The sequence below is a fragment of the Capra hircus genome, chromosome 12, assembly GCF_001704415.2.
Source record: "Capra hircus breed San Clemente chromosome 12, ASM170441v1, whole genome shotgun sequence".
NCBI classification, from domain to species: Eukaryota; Metazoa; Chordata; class Mammalia; order Artiodactyla; family Bovidae; genus Capra; species Capra hircus.
The window spans coordinates 9897885-9910714 of record NC_030819.1 but is presented as its reverse complement, the minus strand read 5'-3'; the positions used below and the strand labels follow the sequence as shown (position 1 = coordinate 9910714).

At 45.4% G+C, this 12830-nt stretch overlaps 1 non-coding gene across 1 annotated transcript; it reads left to right on the top strand.

Annotated features, from left to right (window-relative positions):
• On the top strand, positions 3887 to 3959 carry TRNAG-CCC. Its single transcript has one exon. It is a non-coding gene; the product is annotated as a tRNA-Gly (tRNA).

Here is a 12830-nt window from a genome sequence, read left to right as displayed (position 1 = left end):
GTGACCAGTTATATCTGAGCAGTTGCCTACTTCGCATAGAAACATAGGCCTTTCTAGGGAATATATAAAACATCTTTCTACCTTCTCTGACCTTCCCCCTTCCCGCTTCACATCCAGCAGAAGCACCAGAATTCCTCAACTGGCAAAGAATCCTGCACATTTTTCTAAGGAGGACCGGGACACATCTCGCTTGCTTTTTTTTTTTTTAATTGACAAGAATACGTTCTTTTTTTTTTTCTTTCTTTTTTTCTCTGTCTCTTCTTTTGAGAGAATTGTCAATCTATATGTAATTTTAAGAAACAACACAGATGGCCCTGGATTACCTTTTGCCCAGGTCCCCTAGTAATGACATCTTGCAAAGCCATCGCACAATATCAAAATCAGGACATTGACACTGATTCGTGAAGATACAGAACATCTCTATCACCAGGACCCCTCGGGTTGCCCTTTCATAGCTATCCCCACCTCCCTTAGCCTCCTCCCACCATTAATTCACTCTCCATCTCTAGAATTCTACCACTTCACGAATATCATTTAAATGGACTCAAGCGGTATGTGATCCTTAGGCCTGGCTTTCTCCACTCACTATCAGTCTTTGGAGATTAATCCCAACTGTACTGTGCATCAGTTCACTATGTTTTATCGACGACAGCATTCCAGAGTATGGATGTTCAGAGTTTGTTTCCCACATTGAAGGACATTGGGATCGTTCCCAATTTGGAGCGAATATGAATAAAGCCTCTCTGAACATTTTTATACAGACTTTTTTGCGAGAACATGAGTTTTCATTTCTCTGGGATAAATGCCCAAGAATGAAATCACAAGGTCAAATGATAGTTCCACGATTAGTTTTATAAGAAGCTGCCAAACAGGGTGGCTGTGCACCATTTTACGTTCCCCCTGGGAACATGGGAAAGATCCACTTCACATTCTCACCCGCCCTTGGTGACGTCGCTATTTTTTATGTTCTGATAGGTATGTATTGACATTGTGGTTTTAATCGGTACTTTCCTTATGGCTACTGATACTGGGTATCTTTTCATGTGCTCAGTTGCCATCTTTGGCAAAATGTCTGTTAGTGTCCGTTGCCCATTTTCTGATTGGATTGTCTGGTTTTTATTGTTGAGTTCAGCTCTCCCTTTTTAAAACAGATTGCAGGGTGGAGATAGGGGGAAGTTCTGAAATTAACCCAGTAATTCTGTTGGGTCTTTGCTCATCCCCTGGATCTCTTAGCCAAGGATTATTAGCAAGGTGGGGGTGAGGTGAGGGACTTGCATTTGAGTCCCTATTTTCTGCTTTCAGTGGGATGACAGGGTGGGTATGCACAGCAGCTTAGAAGCAGGGATGAGCATCTTTCCTCCAACCTGCTCTCTGAGGAGGGGCAATGAAGGAAGGGAGAAATGAAGGGCTTCATGTTTCATAATGATGGGCTCCGTGGTCTCCATCTGTGACCACCAGGCCCAGCTTGTCTTAAATCAGTGCCTCTCAAACTTCCACGTGCCTGTCAATCACCTGGAGATCGTAAGATGCAGATTCAGACACACCTGGCCTGGGGTGGGTCCGGAGAGTCTGCCCTTCCCATCAGCCCCTGGAAGTGCAATGCTCCTGGTTCCTGGCCCAGGTTTGAGCAGGAAGGGCCTAAAGAGCCCCTCTCTCTCACAGAGAAGGACACCGAAGCCCAGGCAAGGTAAACAGTTTACCCCAAATCACAAAGCCCACACCAGCTCTCTTCCCACCCCCATTGCCACCTTCAGTGGCAGCACCCCCCGTGTCCCCCACCACCTGCTCAGGGAGAATGACATTCTCAGGAAGCGGCCAGAAAAATCCTGCCCTGGGGTGCATTTGAGTCAATGAGTCAGTGCAGTTTCCCCCCAGGGATTTCTGCAGTTTGGGTCTGGTCTTGAATGGTTTCATGTCCACTAAGCAGATTCCAGGCTATGTCAATACATAGTGAGCACCTATCCCATAAACCCAATTTCATCAAATCAGCAAACTACAAGCTTACAGGGCACGTGAGAGTGGTGTGTTTAGGGCTAACTTGTGTGCCTGTCCCCCCTCCTGCCCCAAAATTCATATGTTGAAGCCCTAATGCCCAGTGCCTCAGAATGCAAGTGTATTTGCATACAGGTGTTTTAAAGAGGTAATCAAGTTCAATGAGGTCATTAGGGTGGGCCCTAATCCAATATAACTGGTGTCATATGAAAAGGAGATGATAACACAGGGGGAAGATGGTCATTTACAAGGCAAGAAGTGAGGACTTGGGAGAGTCCTCTGCCAATACCTTGAGCTTGGGCTTACGGCCTCAAAACTGTAGGGAATTAATCTATGTTTTGTAAACCACCCAGTTTATGATACTCTGTTATGGCAGCGCTACAAAACTAACATACCAGCTAATAGGAAGGGGAGAGGGGGAGGTAGCAATATTCCTTGGCACAGCCTTCAGACAGGTGTGCTGGAGGGTAGCCATCTTTCAGCAGCAGATTACTTCCTCATCCGTCCCCAACCCTGCCTTGATTTTCTCCATAGTTACCTACCTCTGTGTTGAACCTTGAGACTCTGGGCATCCTCGCTGTCCCCCACTTCACTTCTATTTACTTCTTTACCTGTTAAAGTATAAAATCCTGGAAGGTAAAACATGACTCTCAGACAGACATACACTTCTTGCTTGTTAAAAATTTTATTTAACTTATTAATCAATGAGAGAATGAATAAGAGGTTAAACCAGGTCGAATGAGACTTAGACTTGCAGGGATTTATATTTTCCACTGGGTAATATTCTTTTGCATTACTATGAACAGGACTCATTGGCATGGCTCAAGACAAAAAGGATGTTTGCCTGACTATCCATTTTCCACACATTTACTTCTATCTGTACATAACTAAATACTAGTCCAACCAAAAGCAATCAGAGGTGCACACACCCTTATAGGATCTGGTACTCTTGAATGATCTGGGGGACAACAGACTAGCATTTTATTGGAAGGATACTAATAATCTCTTTTGCCCATTTCCAAACCTTTGGTCATTTTCCTAGCGTACCTATTTTTCAATGTGTAAGGGGGTCCCTGAGAGTGATTCACACCCAACTTGGTGGGTCAGGGGTGGGTGGGGAGGAAACTCACTCAGTCCTGACCTCACCTGGGGTCTAGTCCAGCCTGTCTCTTATGGGCCAAGCTAAAGTCATCCTACCAGTTGACCTCCTTCCAAGGCCACTTGAGCCCCACTTGGGCCACATCTATGTCCCTCTGTGCGTCCTAAGTGCACGCTAAGTTGCTTCGGTTGTGTCCACAACCCTGTGCAACCACATGGACTAGAGCCCGCCAGGCTCCTCTGTCCATGGGATTCTCCAGACAAGAATACTGGAGTGGGTTGCCATGCCCTCCTCCAGGGGATCTTCCTGACTCAGGGATCAAACCCATGCCTCTCACGTCTACCTTCACTGGCAGGCAGGTTCTTTACCACTAGCTCCACCTGGGAAGCCTGCCATCTACATCCCTGGGGACCCACAGTTACCTGGTGCCTGAGAGGAAGAACAGACCCTCTGCCATTGTTCCAGCAATCCTTCTTCTCAGCATTCGCCACTTTGTTATCTAATGCACTTGTGAAAGTGCTGGATGTGCTAACCGATCACCCAGAGCCGGCCCTCAAGCTCTACATCCGCTTCCCTGGTTCCGAGCTGGGAAAACTAATATCTGCTCCTTTAGTAATATGCTTCCTCGCTCATTCTATGACAGAGGCAGTTAACAGCTCACAATGGGGCAGAAAGAGGATTTAGCAGAATAAGCATTTAACAATATTTGAAACATCTATTCAACTTGAGTGCCTTTTGTATGTTCAGCTTTATAGTAACAGCTAAGATAGATTTTTTAAGAGTCAACCTGGGACTTCCCTGGTGGTCCAGTGGCTAAGACTCTGTACTCCCAATGCAGAGGGCCCAGGTTCAGTCCCTGGCCAGGGAACTAGATTCCACATGCCATGACTAAGAGTCTTCATGCCGCAACTAAGACCTGGCACAGCCAAATAAATACATTTTTTTTAAAAGGTCAACCTTCCCATTCTAATGGGGATAATAGCCAGGAAAGCAGATAACTAGTAAACTAATGATCTGAGAAGGGCCACTGCAATACAGTCCCAAATAAAGGCAATGCCAAAGAATGCTCAAACTACCGCACAATTGCACTCATCTCACATACTAGTAAGAAGAAGGCAATGGCACCCCACTCCAGTACTCTTGCCTGGAAAATCTCATGGACAGAGGAGCCTGGTGGGTTGCAGTCCATGAGGTCACACAGAGTTGGACACGACTGAAGCAACTTAGCAGCAGCAGCATATGCTAGTAAAGTAATGCTTAAAATTCTCCAGGCCAGGCTTCAGCAATACGTGAACTGTGAACTTCCAGATGTTAAGCTGGTTTTAGAAAAGGCAGAGGAACCAGAGATCAAATTGCCAACATCCATGGGATCATGGAAAAAGCAAGAGAGTTCCAGAAAAACATCTATTTCTGCTTTATTGACTATGCCAAAGCCTTTGACTGTGTGGATCACAATAAACTGTGGAAAATTCTGAAAGAGATGGGAATACAAGACCACCTGACCTGCCTCTTGAGAAACCTCTATGCATGTCAGGAAGCAACAGTTAGAACTGGACATGGAACAACAGACTGGTTCCAAATAGGAAAAGGAGTACGTCAAGGCTGTATATTATCACCCTGCTTATTTAACTTATTTGCAGAGTACATCATGAGAAAGGCTGGGCTGGAAGAAGCACAGTCTGGAATTGAGATTGCCAGGAGAAATATCAATAACCTCAGATATGCAGATGACACCATCCCTATGGCAGAAAGTGAAGAAGAACTAAAGAGGCTCTTGATGAAAGTGAAAGAGGAGAGTGAAAAAGTTGGCTTAAAGCTCAACATTCAGAAAACTAAGATTGTGGCATCCGGTCCCATCACTTCATGGGAAATAGACGGGGAAACAGTGGAAACGGTGGCTGACTTTATTTTTCTGGGATCCAAAGTCACTGCAGATGGTGACTGCAGCCATGAAATTAAAAGACGCTTACTCCTTGGAAGGAAAGTTATGACCAACCTAAACAGCATATTGAAAAGCAAAGACATTGCTTTGTCAACAAAGGTCCGTCTAGTCAAGGCTATGGTTTTTCCAGTGGTCATGTATGGATGTGAGAGTTGGACTGTGAAGAAAGCTGAGTGCTGAAGAGTTGATGCTTTTGAACTGTGGTGTTGGAGAAGACTCTTGAAAGTCCCTTGGACTGCAAGGAGATCCAACCAATCCGTCCTAAAGGAAATCAGTCCTGAATATTCATGGAGGGACTGATGCTGAAGCTGAAACTCCAATACTTTGGCCACCTCATGCGAAGAACTAACTCATTTGAAAGACCGTGATGCTGGAAAAGATTGAAGGCAGGAGGAGAAGGGGACGACAGAGGATGAGATGGTTGGATGGCATCACCAACTCAATGGACATGGGTTTGGGTGGACTCCGGGAGTTGGTGATGGACAGGGAGGCCTGGCGTGCTGTGTTTCATAGGGTCACAAAGAGTCGGACACTACTGAGCAACCGAACTGAACTGAACTGCCATACATGGCCTTCTGATAGCCCCATCTTTTAAAGGCTTGTCCCTTGGCCCAGATGCCCCCTAGCTGGAAGCTCTTCAAGAGCACAGTCTCTGAGTTACCCAGGTACCTGTTGCTGTGCCCAGTAATGACTTGTTGGGACAGGCCATTGCCATGTGGGCAGGGTCTTCCCAATCTCAGCCGGGAATTCTGTGTGTCATAGTGTGTCAGTTAATGTGCTTTGGGGAAAACCTGGGTTTGATTAGGAGAGAGAAAACAGCACAGGGTCCTGGGGAAATATTATGGGTTAACGGTGTCCTCCCAGAAAGAATGTGTTGAAATCCTACCCCCGCCCCCGCCCTTCCCTGGCCCCACCTCACAATGTGACCTTATTTGGAAATAGGGTCCTTGCAGATGGACTTAGCTAAGTTAAGGGCATACTGGCATGAGGTGGACCCTGTTCCAACCTGACTGGTGTCCTCATTAGAAGAGGAGAGAGCCACGTGTGGACAGAGACAAAAGGGGAGATGCCACGTCACGACTAAGAGCACCTGGAGTGAGGCCCCTGCTGGCCAAGCATGGCCAGCAAATCTTGAGAAAGCTGGGAGAGGCGAGGAAGGACCCATCTCCACAGGTTTCAGAGCCGCCCTGAGTTTGGATTTCTAGCCTCCAAAACTGTGAGAGAACATGTTTCTGTGGTTTTAAGCCTCCCTTCATCCCCCCTGCCCATTTTGTGGCGACTTGCTCCTACAGCTCTAGGAAACTCACACAGCAGGCCACCAGTAATCTCCCATATTCAGCAGGTAATGGAACTTGCTTTCTGGTGTTCCAGTGGATACAACTCTGTGCTTCCAAGGCAGAAGGTCTGGGTTCAATCCCTGGTTGGGGAACTCAGCTTCCACAGGCCATGCAGATCCACTAAAAGATTTTTTTTTCAGTTATTAAAAAATTTAAAAAATGAAGTGGGGACAGAATTGAAATTAATAGTCCACCTGAGGGAGCTCTAGAGCCTTTGCTCCCCCGTTCCTATTTAGACTCTAGCCTAGATGAGGGATGAATAATAGCTGTTTTCCGGGGGTGACTCCTCTTAATCACCTTTCAAAGTGATTTTGCTTATTTTCAGTTTCTGTGCTATTGAAATATGGATTCAGACCATGAGTGCCTTTATTGCATGGAAGGCTTTTGACCCGAGGTGTTTGGTTAAAAGGGCAGGACTCTGAGGGTGACAGACACTGACTGACCCGCTAACCCACTGCGACCGTCCTAAGCAGGGCTGGGAGCTGGGCCAGTGTGATTGATGGCAGCTTTAGTGAAGAAGACTCGTCTGCGCTGCCTGCAGCTTTTGACCATGGGGTATTCCCGGGGGATAGGAAGAGCTTTTGGGGGGGTATTTTTTCAGGGGACAGGAAGGCACCAATCCACTATTCTCTGGAAATTACTGTCTGGACTGACAGCAGAGATGTTTTCTCAGTTTGTCCAGTACTTCCTGCCAAGCCTCTGTGGTGTTTGATTTTCTTAGCCACTCACTTCTTCTTGAAGCTCTGATGGCTCTGTGTGGTTCCTCAGACCACCAGCAGCAGCAGCATCTGAAAACTTGTTAGAAGCCCATACTTTCAGGCCCAGGCCCAGACCCACTGGACTGAAAACTCTGCAGGGTGTAGGGGGCCACCCAGGAAGCTGGGGTTAAATGAGCCATCGAGGTGGCTCTGAAGCTCTCTGATTGTCTGAAAACCAGAGTCGAATCTGTTGCCATCTGGTTATAGCCTTGTCTTAAGGGACTTACCAATCTTTCTAGCTGCTTCCTCACTTCCGTAACATCTTACAGAGAGGCCACAATGAATTTTTTGGCCAACTCAGTACATATTGACTCATTGGAAAAAAACCTGATGCAGGGAAAGATGGAGGGCAGGAGGAGAATGGAGCGACAGAGGGTAAGATGGTTGGACGGCATCATCAAAACAGCGGACATGAGTTTGAGCAAAGTCCAGGAGATAGTGAAGGACAGGGAAGCCTGGCGTACTGCTGGCCGTAGAGTGGCAAAGCGTCAATTTAGCAACTGAACAACAAACAGCAATACATACACATGTATGTACATATTCATACAGATGCACATACATGCAGTCTTGGGCTCTGGGTCTCCAGTTTTGTTTTTCTCACCTCCACAGCATGACCTACTCATGCAGCTGTGTGAACCTCTTGCTCTTGCAGCCCCCTGGCATGCACCCAGCACAGTTGCTCTGTCCTTCCTTTCAATATGACTGCTCTGACTCCAATCGCCTGCTCCCACAAACGGCTAGGATGCATCCTTGTATACCTTCTCTTACAGACCGGGGTAAACTTCCTGAGGTGCGTGCAGGAATGGGATTGCAGGCTCATGGGGTGTACACATAGGAGGTTTGCTGAGCTCTGCTGAGCTGCTCTCCAGAAGACTGCAGAGTCTACCTGTCCATCTGCGTTGCGTGCTAATTTCCACCTCCTTAGATCTTTCTCAATTGCTATCATCTGACTTTCTAATTTTTCCTATGGTGTGGGTGTACAGGGGGAATCTCCTTTTACATAATTTGCATTTCTCTAACAGTGAGGTTATAGCTCAACACTCAGAAAACTAAGATCATGGCATCTGGTCCCATCACTTCATGGGAAATAGATGGGAAACAGTGGAAACAGTGCCAGACTTTATGTTTTGGGGCTCCAAAATCACTGCCGATGGTGATTGCAGCCATGACATTAAAAGACACTTACTCCTTGGAAGGAAAGTTATGAGCAACCTAGATAGCATATTAAAAAGCAGAGGCATTTCATTGCCAACAAAGGTCTGTCTAGTCAAGGCTATGGTTTTTCCAGTGGTCATGTATGGATGTGAGAGTTGGACTGTGAAGAAAGCTGAGGGCCGAAGAATTGATGCTTTTGAACTGTGGTGTTGGAGAAGACTCTTGAGAGTCCCTTGGACTGCAAGGAGATCCAACCAGTCCATCCTAAAGGAGATCAGTCCTGGGTGTTCTTTGGAAAGAATGATGCTAAAGCTGAAACTCCAATACTTTGGCCACCTCATGCGAAGAGTTGACTCATTGGAAAAGACTCTGATGCTGGGAGGGATTGGGGGCAGGAGGAGAAAGGGACAACAGAGGATGAGATGGTTGGATGGCATTACCGACTCGATGACATGGGTTTGGGTGGACTCCGGGGGTTGGTGATGGACAGGGAGTGCTGCGATTCATGGGGTCACAAACAGTCAGACATGACTGAGTGACTGAACTGAACTGAACTGAACAGTGAGGTTGGGTTTCCCTGGTGGCTCAGTGGCAAAGAACCTGTCTGCTAATGCAGGAGATGTAGGTTCAATCCCTGGGTCAGAAAGATCCCTTAGAGTAGGAAATGGCAACCCATTCCAGTGTTCTTGCCTGGGAAATCCCATGGACACAGGAGCCTGTTGGGCTACAGTCCATGGGTTGCAAGAGCTGGACATGACTTAGCGACTAAACAATAGTGAGATTGAGCGTGTTTTCATATTTCCCCTTTTATATCCTTGGCCTATTGTTCTACCAAATTTCTGACTTTTTTGGTTCATTTCCTTGTGTATTCTAGATAAGATGTCAGTACACTTTACTGTAAAGGCCCAGGCAGTATTTTAGGCTTTGCTGGCCATCTGTTCTCTGCTGCACCAGTTCAGCCGTGCCGCTGTAGCACGCAGCAGCCATAGATGGTGCGAAGTGAATGAGTGGGCTGTGTTCCAGTAAAGATTTACCTACGAAACAGGTGGCAAAGCTGAGTTTGGCCTGTGAACCACAGTTTTGTCAACCTCTGTTCTAGATATGACTTCCTCGTTGGATTTTGACATCACAGTTCTCTTCTCCTGCTGTCTGTGGTGTCCTTGGTTGATTATTTCATTTTGATGGGTTCAAATCCATCTGTTTTTGTCTCACAGTTTAAAATTCATGGAGTTCTTCTTAACCTCAAGATAACAAACATATCTGATTTTTTTCTCTTGGTTTTCTGTCTTTCATTCATTCGTTCAGTCAGTAAATCATGTCTGAGTCTTTGCAATCCCACGGACTGTAGCCTGCCAAGCTCCTCTGTCAGTGGGATTTCCCAGGCAAGAATACTGGAGTGGGTTGCCGTTTCATTCTCCAGGGGATCTATCTTCCCAGATCAGGGATCAAACCCACGTCTCCTGCGTTGGCATGTGGATTCTTTACCACTGAGCCTCTATGGAAGCCCTTTATATTTTTATCTTTCGCACTTTAGACTATCCAAAACTGACCCTTTTGTGTGGCGTCTATTTTTCTCTATATAGTAAACTGCTTTCCTAACAGCACGGATTTGTGGTGTTGAGAATCATGCATCAGTTCCCACATGTAAATGAATCTGTTTTCATTCTGTCCCACCAGCTTATTTATCTGTTCCTCTGCCAACACCACATTGCTTTTGGGCCTTGTCCCGTTTTGTTTTTTCACTGTGGCTTTGTAGATCTTCACATCTCACAGTGTGGCTCTTGTCACGTTTCCTTTCAAAAGCCCATGAATCCACGTCTATTTCAACAATGCAGACTTTATGCCTTTTCTGCTGCCATTTGGCTTCAAGGCCTTTATAGGAAGAAGCATGAAATATGAAGTCAGGCAAGCTCTAAGAGTCAATTCCCTATTGAATGCTGTTCAGCTACTATTTCTTGAATACCTGCTGATTTAGGACTCTCAGCTTCAAGAGACCCAGTCCCAGCTCAAACTACATTAATTAAAAATGTAGACCCAGGGTTTCTCTCTCTGCAGATATTTCCCTTAGAATAATGTTTTTAATCAGATCCAAAACCTCTTCCACTTGTTTCTTGAGAGGACAAGGTTAGATTCTGGATTTCTAACACCACTTTTGAGGCTCTACTACTGAAGAAATAAGAAAGAAATTTTTTCTATAGTGCATTAGAACAGAGATGTTAAAAACGATTCTTGAAGCATGCTTTAATTTATCTAAAACAATGATTATTTGAATAGTTTAAATACAAATGTGTGTTCAAATCAGTCAGTCAGTTCAGTTCAGTCGCTCAGTAGTGTCCCACTCTTTGCGACCCCATGAATCGCAGCACGCCAGGCCTCCCTATCCATTCCATCTCCTGGAATTCACTCAGACTCAGGTCCATCGAGTCGGTGATGCCATCCAGCCATCTCATCCTCTGTCGTCCCTTTTTCTTCCTGCCCCCAATCCCTCCCAGCATCAGAGTCTTTTCCAATGAGTCAACTCTTCACATGAGGTGGCCAAAGTACTGGAGTTTCAGCTTTAGCATCATTCCTTCCAAAGAACACCCAGGGCTGATCTCCTTTAGAATGAACTGGTTGGATCTCCTTGCAGTCAGTATTGATCTGTAATTATTATATTTTGCGCATATCACCCCTTTAACCTGTGCCTAACATCAGTACTTAATTTTTTTTCTAATGTAAAAATATTATTGCCTATAAAGGTTTTTCAGAGCCAAATGATGGCAGTGAAAAAGTCTTTGGCGGTTACATGAGAAAATTTATTGAAAGAGATTCCCTGGAAGTCCATTGGTTGGGATTCCACACTTTCACTGCAAAGGCACAGGTTTGATCTCTGGCTGGGGAATTAAAACATTGGAAAAATAGGTTTGGATTATGCCAGAATCCCATGGACTGAGGAGCCTGGCGGGCTACAGTTCATAAGGTAGCAAAGAGTCGGACACAACTGAAGCAACTGAGCGCAAGCACTAGCCATTTCTAAAGTCAGCTATTACAGAATCCTCAATAATATGTTTTGAATTGACTTTGTCTCAGAACTAACTGTTATATAATAAATATATTAACCAGGAAAAAAAAAAATATATATATAGGGAGTTCCCTGGTCTCAGTTCAGTTCAGTCCAGTTGCTCAGTCATGTCCGACTCCTTGTGATCCCATGGACTGCATCACCAATACCTGGAGCTTACTCAAACGCATGTCCATCGCGTTGGCGATGCCTTCCAACCATCTCATCCTCTGCTGTCCCCTACTCCTCCCTGGTCTAGTGGTTAGAATTTGGCACTTTCACTGCTGTGGCTCAGGTTCAATTCCTGGTCAGGAAACTGAGATCCTGTAAGCTGCGCAGGCAAAAGGGAAAAAGTAAATATATATATTTATATTTATGCACATAAATGCATTATATACACACACACACATGCAAATACCAGCTTATGTAACTGGAAAGTCCAGTAGATGGCTTTGTTAGATCTAGGGGTTCAAGCAACATCACTGGGGCTTTCTCTCTCCTTTTATCTGCATCTCTCATCTCGGCTACCTGCATTATCAGGCAATTTCTTTCGCCAAAGCAGCCTAACTGAACTGAAACATTCACTCAGTTGTGCCCAACTGTTCAGGACACCATGGACTGGGGCCCATCATGCCCTTCTGTCCATGGGATTCTCCAAGCAAGAATACTGGAATGGGTTGCCATTCCCTTCTTCAGGGGATCTTCCCAACCCAGGTCTCCTGCACTGCACGCAGATTCTTTACCATCTGAGCCACCTTCAATATATTCGAGACTTCTAGTGTCTTTATTGTTCCTAACATTAGAAATCTGAATTTGGCAATAAGGAGTTCATGATCTGAGCCACAGTCAACTCCTGGTCTTGTTTTTGCTGACTGTACAGAGCTTCTCCATCTTTGGCTGCAAAGAATATAATCAATCTGATTTCGGTGTTGACCGTCTGGTGATGTCCATGTGTAGAATCTTCTCTTGTGTTGTTGGAAGAGGGTATTTGCTATGATCAGTGCATTCTCTTGGCAAAACTCTATTAGCCTTTGCCTTGCTTCATTCCGTATTCCAAGGCCAAATTTGCCTGTTACCCCAGGTGTTTCTTGACTTCCTACTTTTGCATTCTAGTCCCCTATAATGAAAAGGACATCTTTTTTGGGTGTTAGTTCTAAAAGGTCTTGTAGGTCTTCATAGAACCGTTCAACTTCAGCTTCTTCAGCCTTACTGGTTGGGGCATAGACTTGGATTACTGTGATATTGAGTGGTTTGCCTTGGAAACGAACAGAGATCATTCTGTCGTTTTTGAGATTGCATCCAAGTACTGCATTTCAGACTCTTTTGTTGACCATGATGGCTACTCCATTTCTTCTAAGGGATTCCTGCCCACAGTAGTAGATGTAATGGTCATCTGAGTTAAATTCACCCATTCCAGTCCATTTTAGTTCACTGATTCCTAGAATGTCGATGTTCACCCTTGCCATCTCCTGTTTGACCACTTCCAGTTTGCTTTGATTCATGGACC